At 39.1% G+C, this 15,973-nt stretch overlaps 1 protein-coding gene across 1 annotated transcript in view; it reads left to right on the top strand.

The window, feature by feature from the left end:
- The window catches only part of EIF5B (eukaryotic translation initiation factor 5B), a 75,375-nt gene that overhangs the window by 7,884 nt on the left and 51,518 nt on the right, over positions 1 to 15,973 (top strand). The window lies entirely within an intron of this gene.

Raw genomic sequence — 15,973 nt, 5'->3', positions numbered from 1 at the left:
ATAGATAGTATTTGTATAGTGTTATAAAATGCTTTGTAAAGCATTTTATAAATATTATCTCATTCTGGCAAAACCCCCAAAACAGATGAGGAAACTGAGGCAGACAGCTTAAGTGACTTGCCCAGGGTCACACAGCTAGTACATGTCTGAGAATTGGGTTTGAACTCAAGATTTCCTGACTGTAGGACCAGCTCTTTGTCAACTAATTTTGTTAGGGTTTTGGCTGCTGAGGAGTGGGGAATCAGGGAAATCTTCCTGTAGGAGGTGAGACTTCAATTACAATTTGGAGGAAGCCAGGGCAGCTGGTACCAGCCCTGGAATCAGGAGGACTCATCTTTGTGAATCCAAATCCATTTCTCAGACACTTAGTAGCCATGTGACCCTGCGCAAATCACTTAGTCCTGTTTGCCTCAGTATCCTCATCTGTAAAGTGAGCTGGAGAAGGAAAGGGCAAACCACTTCAGTATTTTTGCCAAGAAAACCCCAAATGGGGTCACAAAGAGGACTGAAAAATGACTCAACAACAAAAAGGGATTCCATAAACAAGGTAGCTAGGTGGCGCAGTGAATCGAGTACTGGGCCTGTCGTTAGGAAGATCTGAGTTCAAATGTGGCCTCAGACACTTAGTAGATGTGTGACCCTGGGCATCGCTTAACCTCTGTTTGCTTCAGTTTCTTCCACTGTAAAATGGGGATAGTAATGATACCTCCCAGGGTTGTTATGAAAATCAAGATGATAATATTTGTGAAGCACTTAGCACAGTGCCTTACATATAATGGATGCCTTATAAATGCTAGCTTTTATAATAAAAGTTGAGGAGTGAATTGTAGAGTGAGGTTATGGGGAGAGAGGAAGACTTATTGGCAAAAGCAATGAAAATAGGAGGCGGATATAGTCTGCTGGGAAATAACAAGCAGGCCAGTTTTAGCTAGAAAATAATGAAGAGTAATATGGAGGAATCCTGGTAAGTTAGGCAGGAGTCAAATAGTGGAAGGTTTTAAATACCAAAAGAAGAGTTTATTTTTTATATTTTAGAGGCTAGAGGGAGCCACTGGAGCTTCTTGAGTAGGAGAATGTCATTAGCAGAAATAGGCAAGTGATGAAAACGGTAAGAGTTTTGAGAAAATGAATTAAGTTTTGCTTGGAAGGAGCCTGAGGTGCCACTGGAACATACAGTTGGAGATGTCCGACAGGCCATTGGCGATAGAGAGCACTAGATTTCAGGGGAACTAAGGTTGTGGGATATGATGTGTGAATTTTGGAGACAACTGTGTAGTGGTGATAATGGAGGCCATGAGTTGCTGAGGGAGACAGTGTAGGGAAAGAAGGGAAGAGGGCTGAGGACGGCTGTAGGAGATATCTTTATTTAGGTGAAAACTAGTGGGAACTAGCAGAGTAAACAAGGAGAGAACAAAAAGGCAGAGAGGAGGGAGAGTGTCTAGAAGGATTGGGTTGTTACTGTCAGGTGTTGCAGAAAAGTTGGGGAGGCCATTCATTTTGAATTTGTCAAGAAGTTGGGAGAAAGCAGTGTTAGTAGGGTGGAACATAAAGCCCTGAGCCCTCTTTGTTTTCTGAAATATTAATATATAATATTAAGATAGTGGCCTCTTCTAAAAGTTCTTGGTCTGATCTAAACTTAAAAAAAACCCAAACCTTTGTGTATTTGATCAAAATTCCAAGGAAACTGTCATAATCTGATTTTTTTTTTCCTCATCAAAAAACTGATCAATTTCTTGTAATAGAAGAGAAATCAAGTTCTGGGAGAGATGTCCCTGAAAACCAAGAAACTTTTGAATTATTTATGGAGACCAAGAACAGTATATAGTAAAGAAAAACTTTCGTTCAAAGTTACTAGCCTCTAATAAATCCTGGTTGTGTGACTCTGGGCAGGTCACTTAAATTCTCAGTGTTCTAGGCCAGAGGTGTCAAACTCAAAAATCCCCAAGTGTGGGAACCAGATTAAAATGTAATTTGGAAATATTTAACAAAGTAAATAAAATACAGCCTAGATTATTTTTATTTGTGGTTTTCTAAGTCAAAATGTGGCCAGCACATATCTGTATCTATTTGACTCTGTTCTAGGCAACTCTCTAAGACAATTCTTAACCTTTTTTTGTATCATGCACATCTTTGGCAGTCTGGTGACAGATAAGGACCCCTTCTCAGAATAATGTTTGTAAATACATAAGATTACAAAGGAAGCCAATTATATTGGAAGAAAAAGATTTTTTCCCCCCATCCAAGTTCGTGGACCTTGGAATGGGGGTAGGGGAGAGAGTTCTTTGGAGCACAGGTTAAAAACCTCTCTGCCTTAAAGGGAGAGGGCTAAAAATGGAATTGTCTTTTTATCTACAGAGGAGAGGGGTTCCTTTGTTGTGTCCTGAGCTAAACTGAGGGATTTGACCCTGAGCTTTTTTTTTTTTCAGTAAGACATTTCAGAGGGTATTAAAATTGTTCCCCCTTGCTCTCTAACATTAGCGTTTCTATTGTTGTGTTGGATAACTCAGGCCTTAAAGTTGAAATTTGTACTTTTGTTTTAATCTTTCTTTGGAATTTGCCTTTACCATTATAAATCAGAAATAGAAATACCTTATATCAATCAGAGATATTTTCAATTTGCAAGGAAAACACTACCCTTCAGAGTTGTCTCCCTCTAAAGCAACCTGCTTTGTACAGATAATAAACTTGTCCTTGGCAGATTTGTGTCAAATGAGTAAAAATAAGTGAGTTTTCCTTTTACACTTAATTGGTAGTTTTGGAATTGAGATTGCACAGGACTGTGTGTGAATGGGTTGTATAATATAGTGAAAGATAACTTTTTCTGGAGGTTTAAAGGTAAACCAGAGGAGAGAGCCAGCTGAAAGCAATTTTTAGGACAAAGGAGACCTGAGAACATTTGTGGGCTAAGGAGTTGTGTGGGGAATCAATAAGAGTTTGAGGATTAATTAGAGATGCCAAATAATTAATAGAGAAAGGTCAGAGATACAAGAGATGAGATGTGGAACACAAGTGGTAGGAGTTAGCTTTGTTGAAAACCCTAAGACAAGCCAAAAAAAAAGCAACACATTCAAGAGTTTATGCTGTTTAATTGATTTTGAATTTGTAGAACTATTCTCCATAAGCATGGATAATTGGGAACTGTCTTATTTGTTGTATTTCTGAGACATGTAGAGTAACTACACAGGATATTTTTAGGGTAAGAACATTAATTTTTAGCATTTCCTAGCTTGCTATGGTTTGGAAAATGTAAATACACAATTAGCATATTCACTTATTTTTAGTTCATAATTGTGTCAACAGTCTGCATGCTGAAAGAAAAAATTGAAAACTGAACTAAAGACATTTCTATTTTGAAAATTCTATATTAAGTTGAAATGAAAGTTACAGTATTTTTAAAGTGTATATATAGTTGGAAGGTCTAATAAAAATAGTACTTAAGGATTTGGTTTGATTTGCTTCAACAAAAGTGACGTTATGTTCTAAGTTCATTCTATCATAATCACTCACATATGCCTGTGTGTGTGTGTGTGTGTGTGTGTGTGTGTGTGTATGTGTGTATGCTTTTTTACATATCTTAGGTTCACTTCAACAAGCATTTACTGAGTGCCTTCTATGGCCCAGACACTCTACTGGGTATAGAGAATACCAAGTCAAAACCAGTCTCTGTCTTCAGGAAGCTTCCATTTTATTGTAGGTAAACAACATGTACACAGTTAAATAAACAAAATGTTTATAAAATGCAAAGTTTTTTTTCTTGGTGCCAGGGGAGGAAGCCTTAAACACTGTGGTAATTGGGGGAAAACGTCTTGTAGGAGCTGAACAGGACATTCCTATAGGTGGAGGTAAGAGGAGAGTGAATTCCAGGGACAGGCCAGGAGGCAAGAGATGAAATATTGTGTATGGGAAACAGTTTAGCTTGAACATAGAATGCATGACTGGGAGCAGTATGAAAGCCATTCAGAAAGAAGTGATTGTGAAGCATTTAGGAATTTGTGTTTTATGCTGCAGGCAAACCTGTCTAGCTGGAGAATGACCTTGTGGGACCTCTGGTTTTAGGAATATCTCTTTGACCACTGTGTGGATGATAGATTTGTAAAGGAGATCCCAGAGGCAGGATAAGACCCAGCAGAAAGCTATTGTTATAGTTTTAGTGAGAGGTAATTAGGACCTGAATTTAAATGTGAGAGATGAGTGGAATGATCGAAAGCTTTGCAGAGGTGGAATGAACGAAACTTGTCTATTGGTGGTATGGATGAATATATAGAAAGGTTGACCATATCTGAAAAAGGATACTATCTGGCAAATACAATCCCTGGCATGGTGTTGGTATGTAGTTGTGGCTCACTAAATGTCAGTCAGACTAGTGGTGAAGATGGTGAATATGAAGTCAAAGGAGACAGGTTCAGTCCTACCTTTGTACTTAGTAACCATATGATCATATGCACGTCACTTAATTGCCATAAACTTAAGTCTCTTCTTCTGTTAAATGATAATACCTATATTGCTTACTTCTCTGAGTTACTGGGAGGATCAGATGAGATGATGTGCCTTGTGAATCATAAACACACGTATATGTATATAATATCAATTACTATTTGGTTTTTATGTTGTGTTAATAGTGCAAGTCCCTTCACTTCCCAAGTTTGTGCCCTACTCTGGAATTGTTGGGCCTCAATGACTTATTTCTTGGGAACCATCCTTATAATTTTTAATGGTAGATGTGGCTTTTCTGTTGGACGGGTGGCACAGTGGATAAACTGTGCTGCCCCTCTGTAGAATCAAGCTACTCTGCCACTGCAGGGCTGGACCACCTGGCTTAGCCAGGCCTCTTTATAGTTAGGTTGGTGCCATACCATTTCAGAAGGAACAGAGAACCTTAGTCAAGTCAACCATTTAAGTGCCTACAATGTGCCTAAAGTCCAAAAATCTAGTCCCTGTTCTCGTAGAAACTCAGTCTGAGGGAGACTAGATACTGAGATATTGCTGAGTGCCTTCTATGGCCCAGATACTCTACTGGGTATAGAGAATACCAAGTCAAAACCGGTCCCTGTCTTCAGGAAGCTTCCATTTTATTGTAGGTAAACAACATGTACACAGACATAGACACACACACACACACACATTTATGCACGCACACAGAACTTAATTTAGAAAGACAGCACTAACAAAAGAGCTTCTCAAAGAATGTGGGGTTTTAGCTGGCTTCTAAAGGAAGCCAAGAGGCAAAAAATGAGGAGGAAGAGAATTCTAGACCTGGGGGAAGAGTCAGGATATGGAGTGTCATGTATATTTAACAGCAGGGAAAGTAGGTACTATTAATAGATCTAAAGGTATGTGGAGGGTGGAGTAGGGTGTAAGAAGACTGAAAAGGTAGGAAGTAATGAGGTAATGCAGGGCCTTAGCCTGGGATTAGCAGGAACTTCTACAATTCTGATCCCTTGTTTGGGTTTTGGAGCTTATACCTCCCAGGCAACAGGTGGCAGTGCTGAGAAGTATTTCTTCTTCCACCCTGTTCTGAGGGCTTCCAGTTTCAGGGCTGAGGCTTCTTAGGCAGAAACCTCACTCTAGTTTATAATGATTAATTAGTTTATTAGCAAATCTTCATCTCTGTCAGCTAAGCCATATACGTTTGTCCACTGATTACTAATCACAAAACAGTTCTGGGATCTAGGGTTCCCTAGTTACTCTAGAGTTGTTGGTTATATGCAGAGGAGCAGCTGCAGTTGGTTGTTGTCTTTTATTTTTGAAAAGGACCAAAATAACATCCCTATGTTGGAGTCAGTGTACAGTATCTTACTGTGGCTAATCAGACCTATATGAGCTTGGAAGACTACCACAGTTTGGGCACAACTAGTCCATATGAACATTTGGAATGGAGATGTCTCTAAATTTGTGCATCTCATGTTTCTTTTGAGCACTACCATTCTGCTTTGCTCATAGAGCACAGCTCCTTCTTTGATGCAGCCTGCTGTGCTGGGCTGTCCTGTGCCAGGGTCTCCCATGTCTCACAATCGATTCCAGAGTTGTTGAGAGAGACCATGAGAGTGTTCTTGTATTGCCTCTTCTGACCTCCCTGTGAGTGCTTGTCTTGTGTGACAAGACATAAAATAGTCTTTTAGGCAAGGCATTTGAACAATGTGGCTGGCCCTGCAGAATTGCTAGAGTTTGAATGCAAAACAAAACACTGAAGTCAGTCTGCTCTTGATAAGTGTATTATCTCTATGGACTACTTTCTTAGTGTATTTCATAAACACATCTTATGTTTCTCTTTGCCCTCTTTAATCAGTAAAACTGTCAAAGTCTAAAAAGACATCCTTAAACTTAAATTATTTGCACATTTAATTTTTTCAGAATATTTTGCTATTTTATTTCACACCTACCTGCCCCTTCACTTCTGTTTTATGAGTGAGTTCATCCCCTCGTGTTCACAGTTAGGATTGCTAATTGTATATTTCCCTCTGTCCTATTTGTTTATACTTTTCCTTTTCTTTGGTTCCCAGCAAAACTTTGAATTTGGGTGGATTTTTGTTTTGTTTTGCTTCTTTTTTTTAACATGCATAATTTTTCCCATTTATTCATACATGCTTTAACATATAAATACATGCTTAATGATTACATAACATAAAACATATAACATAATAATGTTAATATGTTAAATAATATACAGTTAATATAAATAAAAAATACATTCTACATTATTGTAATTACATTTTTTGGTCCAATCTTAGCCAAACTACACTAAATGATATTTTTGTCTTCCATTAATAACAATGTAGGATTCTTTAACTTGCCCTTCTCCTTTATCAAAGACAGTATTATCTCTTTTTTTAAAAAAATTATTTAATATTTTTAGTTTTCAGCACTGATTTTCACAAGAGTTTGAATTACAAATTTTCTCATTTCTACCCTCCCCCCCACTCCAAGATGGCATATATTCTGATTGCCCTGTTCCCCAGTCAGCCCTCCCTTCTGTCACCCCACCCCTCCTTTCCCTTACTTTCTTGTAGAGCAAGATAGATTTCTGTGCTTCATTGCCTGTACTACCCATTTCCTAGTTGCATGCAAAAACTTTTTTTTTGAACATCTGCTTTTAAAACTTTGAGTTCCAAACTCCCTCCCCTCTTCCCTCCCCACCCACCCTCTCTAAGAAGGCAAACAATTCAACATAGGCTACATGTGTATCATTATGCAAGACCCTTCCACAGTATTCATGTTGTGAAAGATTAACTACATTTTGCTCCTTCCTATCCTATTGTCCTTTATTCAGTTTTCTCCCTTGATCCTGTCCCTTGTGTTTGCTTTTGATTACCTCCTCCCCCATCTGCCCTTCCTTCTATCATCCCCCCTTTTTTATCTTCTTCCTCCTTTCCTGTGGGGTAAGATAGCCAATTGAGTGTGTATGTTATTCCCTCTTTAGGTCAGTTCAGATGAGAGCAAGATTAACTTATTCCCCCTCATCTGTCCCCTCTTCCCTTCCTATAGAACTGCTTTTTCTTGCCACTTTTATGCGAGATAATTTACCCCATTCTATCTCTACCTTTCTCCCTCTCTCAATATATTCCTCTCTCATCCCTTAATTTAGCTTTTTTTTTAGATATCGTCCCTTCATATTCAACTCACCCTGTGTCCTGTGTGTGTGTGTGTGTGTGTGTGTGTGTGTGTGTGTGTGTGTATGTATTCCTTTCAGCTACCCTAATATTGAGGTCTCATGAATTATACACATTTTTCCGTGTAGGAATGTAAACAAAACAGTTCAACTTTAGTAAATCCCTTATGATTTCTCTTTCATGTTTACCTTTTCATGCTTCTCTTGATTCTTGTGTTTAAAAGTCAAGTTTTCTATTCAGTTCTGGTCTTAATGAAAAAGAGAAAGCTTGAAAGTCCATATTTTGCCCTGGAGCATGATACTCAGTTTTGCTGGGTAGGTGATTCTTGGTTTTAATCCTAGCTCCCTTGACCTCCGGAATATCATATTGCAAGCCCTTCGATCGCTTAATGTAGAAGTTGCTAGATCTTATGTTATCCTGATTGTGTTTCCACAATATTCTAATGGCTTCTTTCTGGCTGCTTGCAGTATTTTCTCCTTGACCTGGGAGCTCTGGAATTTGGCTACAATATTCCTAGGAGTTTTCTTTTTGGGATCGTTTTGAGGAGGTGATCTGTGGATTCTTTCAATTTCTATTTTACCCTCTGGTTCTAGAATATCGGGGCAGTTGTCCTTGATAGTTTCTTGAAAGATGGTATCTAGGTTCTTTTTTTGATCATGGCTTTCAGGTAGTCCAATAATTTTTAAATGATCTCTCCTAGATCTGTTTTCCAGGTCAGTGGTTTTTCCAATGAGATATTTCACATTGTCTTCCATTTTTTCATTCCTTTGGTTCTGTTTTATAATATCTTGATTTCTCATAAAGTCACTAGCTTCCACTTGCTCCAATCTAATTTTTAAGGTAGTATTTTCTTCAGTGGTCTTTTGGACCTCCTTTTCCATTTGGCTAATTCTGCCTTTCAAGGCATTCTTCTCCTCATTGGCTTTTTGGAGCTCTTTTGCCATTTGAGTTAGTCTATTTTTTTAAGGTGTTGTTTTCTTCAGTTTTTTGGGGGTTCTGCTTTAGCAAGTCGTTGACTTGTTTTTCATGGTTTTCTTGTGTCACTCTCATTTCTCTTCCCAATTTTTCCTCTACTCCTCTAACTTGCTTTTCCAAATCCTTTTTGAGCTCTTCCATGGCCTGAGCCCAGTTCATGTTTTTTCTTGGAGGCTTTTGTTGTAGGCTCTTTGACTTTGTTGACTTCTTTAGGCTGTATGTTTTGGTCTTCGTTGTCACCAAAGAAAGATTCCAAAGTCTGAGACTGAATCTGAGTGGGTTTTCACTGCCTGGCCATGTTCCCAGCCAACTACTTGATCCTTGAGTTTTTCGTGGGGGTGTGACTGCTTGTAGAGAGTACTTTGTCCCAAGCTTGAGGGGAGGTGCTGTTGTTTTCAGAGCTATTTCTATACAGCAAGCTCTGCCACACCAGCATTCCTTCTACCCCATGAATTGCCAACCTGAACCTTGACTCACATCTAAGCAGGCTCTGCACTCTTGCTCTGAGCCGTCACTTAATTCCTCCCACCAGGTGGGCCTGGGGCTGGGGGCAACTGCAGCAGAGCTGCACCACCTCCACCGTCCCTGGAACCTTGAACTCCTTTCACTCTATCCGCACAGTTTTTCCCACTAACCTTTTCTGTTGTCTTTGGTGTTTATGGGTTGAGAATTCTGGTATCTGCCACAGCTCACTGATTCAGGGCCCTAGGGCCTGTTCCTCGTTGCTCCTGGCATGGCCCACGCTGAACTCAGTTCCGCTCCCAGCTCCATGCAGTAGACCTTACCCAACCACCATCCAGGCTTTCCTGGCCTGGAGCCCTATTTCCCTCTGTTATTTTGTGGGTTCTGCAGTTCTGGAATTTGTTCAGAGCCATTTTTTATAGGTGTTTGGAGGGTCGGGGTGGGGGTGGGGGAGCCCCAGGCAAGTCCCTGCTTTTCAGCCGCCATCTTCCACAGTATTCGTTTTGTTTTGATTCTAAGTAGTCTCTCAATCTGCTTTCCGTCTTCCCAACTTTCTCCTTAATCATTACTTGTCCATCCAGTTTCCTTGTCAGGTGAATGTATTTCTTTACTTAGCTGTGTATGTAGTCTTCCCTCTTTTAATTAATTCATATGAAAGTGAGGTTCTGGTCTTAACTGCTTCTCCCATTCTCTCTTCCTCATTAGGACTTCGACTTTCATACTTCGTTTATTTATGTGAGATAATTTTCCCCTTTTTGTTTCCTGTTATCCTAGTATATTCCTCTTCCCCAACTTTTCTGTTCTTCTAAGGTCATCACAACATGATAGAATCACTCCTGTGTTTTTTGTAATTAGACCCCTTTCTGACTCCTGATGATGATAGTTATAAAGGTATATGTATCATCTTCCCATAGTTAAATGTAAGTAATTTGACCTTATGATTTCACATTCTTGTTTATCTTTATATGCTTTGACTCCTGTGTTTCAAATTTTTGTCAAGTTTTCTACTTAGGTCTGGTCTTTTTGTCAAGATTGCTTGAAAGTCGTCTACTTAATGGTCATTTTTTTTCCTTTGTAGCTTATGCTCAGTTTTGTTGGATAAGTTATTCTGGGTTGAAAGCTTAGAGTTCTTGCCTTCTGGATTATCATTTCAAGCTCTCCACTCTTTTTTTTTCCTTTACATTTAAAAATTTTTTTTTCTTTTTTTCTTTAATTCCATATTTTATTATTTAATATTTTTTAGTTTTCAGCATTGATTTCCACAAGATTTTGACTTATAAATTTTCTCCCCATTTCTACCCTCCCCCCCACTCCAAGATGGCATATATTGTGATTGCCCTGTTCCTTAGTCAGCCCTCCCTTCTGTCCCCCCACTCCTCTCCCATCCCCTTTCCCCTTACTTTCTTGTAGGGCAAGATAGATTTCTATGCCCCATTGCTCGTATATCTTATTTCCCAGTTGCATGGGAAAACAACTTTTGTGTTTTTGAGCATCTGCTTTTAAAACTTTGAGTTCTCTCCCCTCTTCCCTCCCCACCTACCCTCCCTAAGAAGGCAAGCAATTCAACATAAGCCACACATGTATCAATATGCAAAACCCTTCCACAATATTCATGTTGTGAAATACTAACTATATTTTGCTCCCTCCTATCCTGTCCACCTTTATTCAATTTTCTCCCTTGACCTTTTCGAAAGTGTTTGCTTTTGATTACTTCCTCCCTCTATCTCCCCTCCCTTCTATCATCCCCCCTTTTTTATCTCCTTCCCTCTTCTTTCCTGTGGGGTGAGATACCCAATTGAGTGTGGATGTTATTCTCTCCTCAAGTCAAAAGGCTCTCCACTCTTTATAGTAGTGGCTTCTACTTTTTTGTAATTCTAACTGGCTCCTCAGTATTTTTTTTTCCTTTTTCTGGCTGCTTATAGTATTATTTCTTTGATTTAGAAATTCCAGGTCATTATATTTCAAGGAGTTTTAATTTGGGGATTTCTTTCAGGATATAACCAGTAGATTTCTTCAATTTCTGTTTTGTCCACTGGTTCTAAGAGATCTTTCCATTTTTCTTTTATTTCTTGAAATATGTCTAGGCTCTTTTTGGCTGTAGCTTTAAGTGATTCTTTAATTACTTCTCCTTGATATGTTTTTTAGGTCAATTTTTACTTAGAGATAGCTTACATTTTCTTAAAAATTTTTTAGACTTTATCATTAACTTCTAGTTGGTCAATTCTAATTTTCTTAGAGTTATTTTCTTGAGTAAAGTTTTGTACTATTTCCAAGGTATTATTTTTTCATTTTCTTCTTCCTTAGCTCTCATTTCTTTTTTCCTTGCTTTCTCTACCACTTTCATTTGGCTTTTAAAATAATTTTTTAGTTCCAGAAATTCTGATTAGATTTTTGTCCAAAGCAGTATTTTTCTTTGAGTGGCACTTGCAAATATTTTGCAATCATTTTCTTCTTATGAAATTGTTCCTTGAGCTTCCCTGTCACCATATAGCTCTTTATGGTGGGTTTCATTTTCTGTTTGCTCATTCTGCTAGCCAGCTTCTTGACTTTGGACTTCATGGTTAGTGCTGGGCTGTGTTCATTTTTGGAGGGAATGTCTGGCCTGAGCCAAACCTTATGCTTTTGTCCTGATGCTTTCACAGATTAGTCTGGGCACCTACAAATTTTTAGAGCTCCCAAAATGAAGTGATTCAGGGCAGAGTCGGCTTACTGCCCTACTGGTCTGAGCTCTTTTAAGTATCTGACCCAGCTTTCCATCTTTTGGTTTGTTTTTGGTTGGTTCCATAGCCTGCTGTTGAGCTCAGTCACTAGTAGTCCACTGGGAGGCTTTGCAGGGTTAGGATGACTTTGACTATGCAGGTTCTCCTTTGGTCTGGAACTGACTCCTTTGCTTGTTTCCCTGCAGGCTTTTGTCTAGTAGAGACTAGAAACAAGTTCCTGGTATAATCTCAGGATCAGAGCCATATCACTACTGTTTGTTTCTGAATTTGGTTCTTGCTTATTACATAGCTTAGGGCTTACTAGTGACAGTTCCTCTCTGCCACCCGAAGTGCTTATCATTCCTTCAGTTACATAGAGCTGCCAGATGGGACGTTTTCTGCATCCCCTTTTAGTTGAAGGAAGGGTCCCCTAGAACCTTCCTGCCCAAGTGCCCGTCCTCAGCTCTCCTTCACTCTCTAGGTACTGAAATACATATGCAGCAGGCTTCTACTCAGACCCCAACCTCATTTTCCACAGACTTCTGTCTCCAAATCACCCTTGGGTCAAAGAATGACTGAATTTTTGTTGGGTTTCCCAATTAGAATTTGATCTGGTGATTTCTAGTTCTTTGTGGAAGAAGTTTTGTTGGGGAGCTAGGATGTACTTCTACCATCTTGGCTCTGCTTCTGAAATAGTTTCTTAATGTGAGCTGGTCAATGTCAAACAAAGACTTGTATAGATAGCCTCAGCACCCAGGTTGTGTACATAGTAAGACTTAACTGACCCTGAGGAATCGGGTGTTTCCCACTCCCCAGCCACTCAATTGTTGTGGTGCAATTAGAGTTAAGTTTCCTGGGTCCTTGCCCCTCCTCTTCTTAGGTAATTCAGAGAATACCCTGCTTTCAGTGTCATAAACTACTTCATTGCCTTCACAGATGATGGGGCAGTTCCTTGTTAGTGCCACATCAGCTCTTGGTCTAAAATCGTATTTAAGTTTGAGCTTTCAAGAAGCTTAGAGACCTTAGATAGAATCCATTGCTGCATGTCAAGCTACCACCCTCCTTGTGGAGTGAAAGGCAATGAAGACTTTACGTCTGCTCATTTTTAAAGAAACTAAAAAGGTTTAATTTTTTAAAATTCACTTTTGTTTTCTGTTCCAAATTTTCTCCCGGAAGGGGCGGGGCATACATTAAGAAGGAAAGAAAACTCATTGTGTGTGTGTGTGTGTGTGTGTGTGTCTATAAGGAGAGAGAGATGTGTAAAACAAATTTCTGCATTAGGAATTCTTCCTCCCCCCCCCCCCCCCCCCCCCCCAAAGAAAAGGTGGGTGGCAGGAGAAAGAAGTAGAATATGCTTCAGTCCGCACTTGAGTCTGTCGATTCTCTATCTGGAGGTAGAAAACGTATTTCATCATGAATCTTTTGGAATTGTGGTTGGTCATTGTGTTTATCAGTTACTAAGTCTTTCAGAGTTGAAAAATCTTTACAGTATTGCTGTTACAGTATAAGTTGATCTGGTTCTGCTCACTTTACTTTACATCAGTGCATACAGATATCTTTCTAGGTTTTTCTGAAACCGTCCCTATCATCATTTCTTACAGCCTAATAGTATTCCATCACATTCCCATACCATAACTTGTCCAGACACTTCCCAGTTTATGTGTCCCCTTGGTTTCTAATTCTTTGCTGCTACTCAAAAAAAAAAGATGCTATAAAGGGCCCTTTTGCTCTCTTCAGGGTATAGACTTAATAGCAGTGTCTCTGGCTCAAAAGATATATGATTTAATAGCTTTTGGGCCATTTTTACAAATTGTTTCCCAGAATAGTTAGACTAGTTCCCTGCTTCACCAACATTGCATTATTTTCCCGCATCCTCTCCGGCACTTGTCATTTTTCTTTTTCAGTCATCTTAGCCAGTCTGATGGGTGTGAGGTGGTCCCATAATACTCTTAAAATAACAAAGGTTCAAGCAATTAGAAAAAAATGACTTAGTGTGTATAGGCTAATATCAAAACAACTTTGAATTGCAGGTGTGGTTCCTAGGGCCTATAGTTTTTGGGCTCATAGTTTTTTAAATTTATATTTCTCTACTTATTAGTGATTTAGAGCATTTTTCATATGGCTGTTGATACATAGATTTCTTTCTCTGAAAATTGCCTGTTCATTTAATTTGACCGTTTATCAATTGGGAAATGGCTTTTATTGTTATGAATTGTACTCAGATAAATTTGTCCCTGTGTGTCTTAGAAACAAGACCTTTATCTGAGAAACCTGCTGCAAAGATTTTCCCCCCAGTTTCCTGTTTCACATTTTTGCTGCACTGTTTTGTTTTGATTTTTGTATAAAACCTTTTAAATTTTATGTAATCAAAGTTAGCCATTTCATCTCCTGTGAACCTCTCTGTCTTTGGTCTTGATCATGAATTCTCCTAGCCAAGGTCTGAGATAATTTCTTCCATGATCCACTAATCTTCTTATGATATCAACCTTTATGTCTAAATGTACCCATTTTGAGCTTACCTTGCCCAACAGTTTGAGCTGTTGGTCTATGCCCAGTTTCTGCCAGACTACTTTCCAGTTTTCCCAGCAGTTTTTGCCACATAGTTCTTGTCCCAGAGTTTGTCAAATACTAGGTTACTGAGCTCATTTGCTTGTATATATTGTGTACCTAAACTTTCCCACCATTTAACCACTCTTTCTTACACTGTACCAAATTGTTTTGAAGATTACAGTTTTGTAGCATAATTTGAAATCTGGTACTACTCATCCCCTTTCCTTCTCTGTGTTTTTTTTTTAATTGATTCGTTTGATATTTTTGAAGTTTTGTTCCTCCATATAAATCTTGTAATGATTTCTAGCTCTTTATGGCACTGAATACATTAATTTAGGTAGTAATATTTTCATTTTATTAGCTTGGCCTACTCTTAAACAATTACTTTATCTCCACTTATTTATCTCTTTTTCTTTTTGCAAAGTAAATTTTTGTAATTTTTTTTGTAATTGTGTTGATAAAGCTCTCTGAATGTCTTGACAAGTAGACTCTCAAGTGTTTTATACGGCCTTTAATTATTTTAAATGGAATTTCTTTTTCAATCTCTTCCTTCTGGTTTTGTTGGAATATTCAGAAATGCTGATGATCTCTGTGGTTTTATTTTATGTCCTGTAACTTCGCTGAAGTTGTCTTCATTAATTTTTTAGTTGACTCCCCATGATTCTTTAAAACATACCTGTAGACAGTGATAGTTTTGTTTCCTTACTGCCTATACTCATTCCTCCAGCACAATATAGACAGTAATGGTGGTAATGCATGTCCATGACCCCGAACTGGGTAATGAGTGACAGAGCTGCTAGTAGGCATCCATTCTTGTTTCTAGTACTTGTTCAGATGTCCCCTGGGATCTTTTTCTGCCTCGTTACTCACTGCTCTGGCTCTCTGTCTAGGCACTGGAAGGCCCCCTATCTACTGCAGGTTTATGTTCTGAGTTAAAGGTTAGAACTGAGTTGCCGCTCTTCTCCTGTTCTCAGAGCCGCAGTGCTAATTTTCTGGAATTTGTTTTGTACTCAGTGCTCAGTTTAAGGTTCCTCCATGCACAGAGGAGACAACTTTTCTCTATCCTGGATCTAGATAATGTGTGATAGACCTAGCAGATAGCACCTGTTCTTGCACTCAGCTCTATCTAGTTTAAGGGTCTCATATGATCATCTTCAGATGTTCTGTCTTGGCTCTTTTCTTCCCTGGGTTCTGGAATGTTTCCAGTCTCTCTGTTGCTACCACTACTGTGTTAAGTTCTTGGCCAGTCAGTGTCCACAGACTTCTGTGTCTTCCAAAGCTGCATTGGGCGGGGGAAAAAGGACTGACTTTTTCTTAGCTTTACTGAGTGGAGTTTGGTTCTAGGTTGTTGTAGATGTGTGCTGGGAGAGTTAGGCAAAAATGTCGTCCCCCCCCCCCCCCCCCATCTTGACTCCTGCTGAAAAAGGAGGTTTTAAAAAGCCCAACAACATACGCTTCAACACTGTTAGTCACATCATGTATTTATTTCTACGGTCCTGTATTTCTGAAGAACCTTTATTTCTATAGCCATTGGGGAGGTAGACCTCTTCTTTCTCTATCAAGGACTATGGCCCTCCCCACTTTCTTTTCTAGTTCTGTGGAATGTCTCTGAATACACCTGCAGCCTTTGTAACATTGTAGCACGTGTCAGAGATTCTATTTTGCAGGCCTGGCTTTTGA

The sequence above is a fragment of the Trichosurus vulpecula genome, chromosome 2 (assembly GCF_011100635.1).
Source record: "Trichosurus vulpecula isolate mTriVul1 chromosome 2, mTriVul1.pri, whole genome shotgun sequence".
Classification (NCBI taxonomy): Eukaryota; Metazoa; Chordata; class Mammalia; order Diprotodontia; family Phalangeridae; genus Trichosurus; species Trichosurus vulpecula.
The sequence above is the reverse complement of the archived record's forward strand: the minus strand, read 5'-3'. Positions and strand labels throughout refer to the sequence as shown.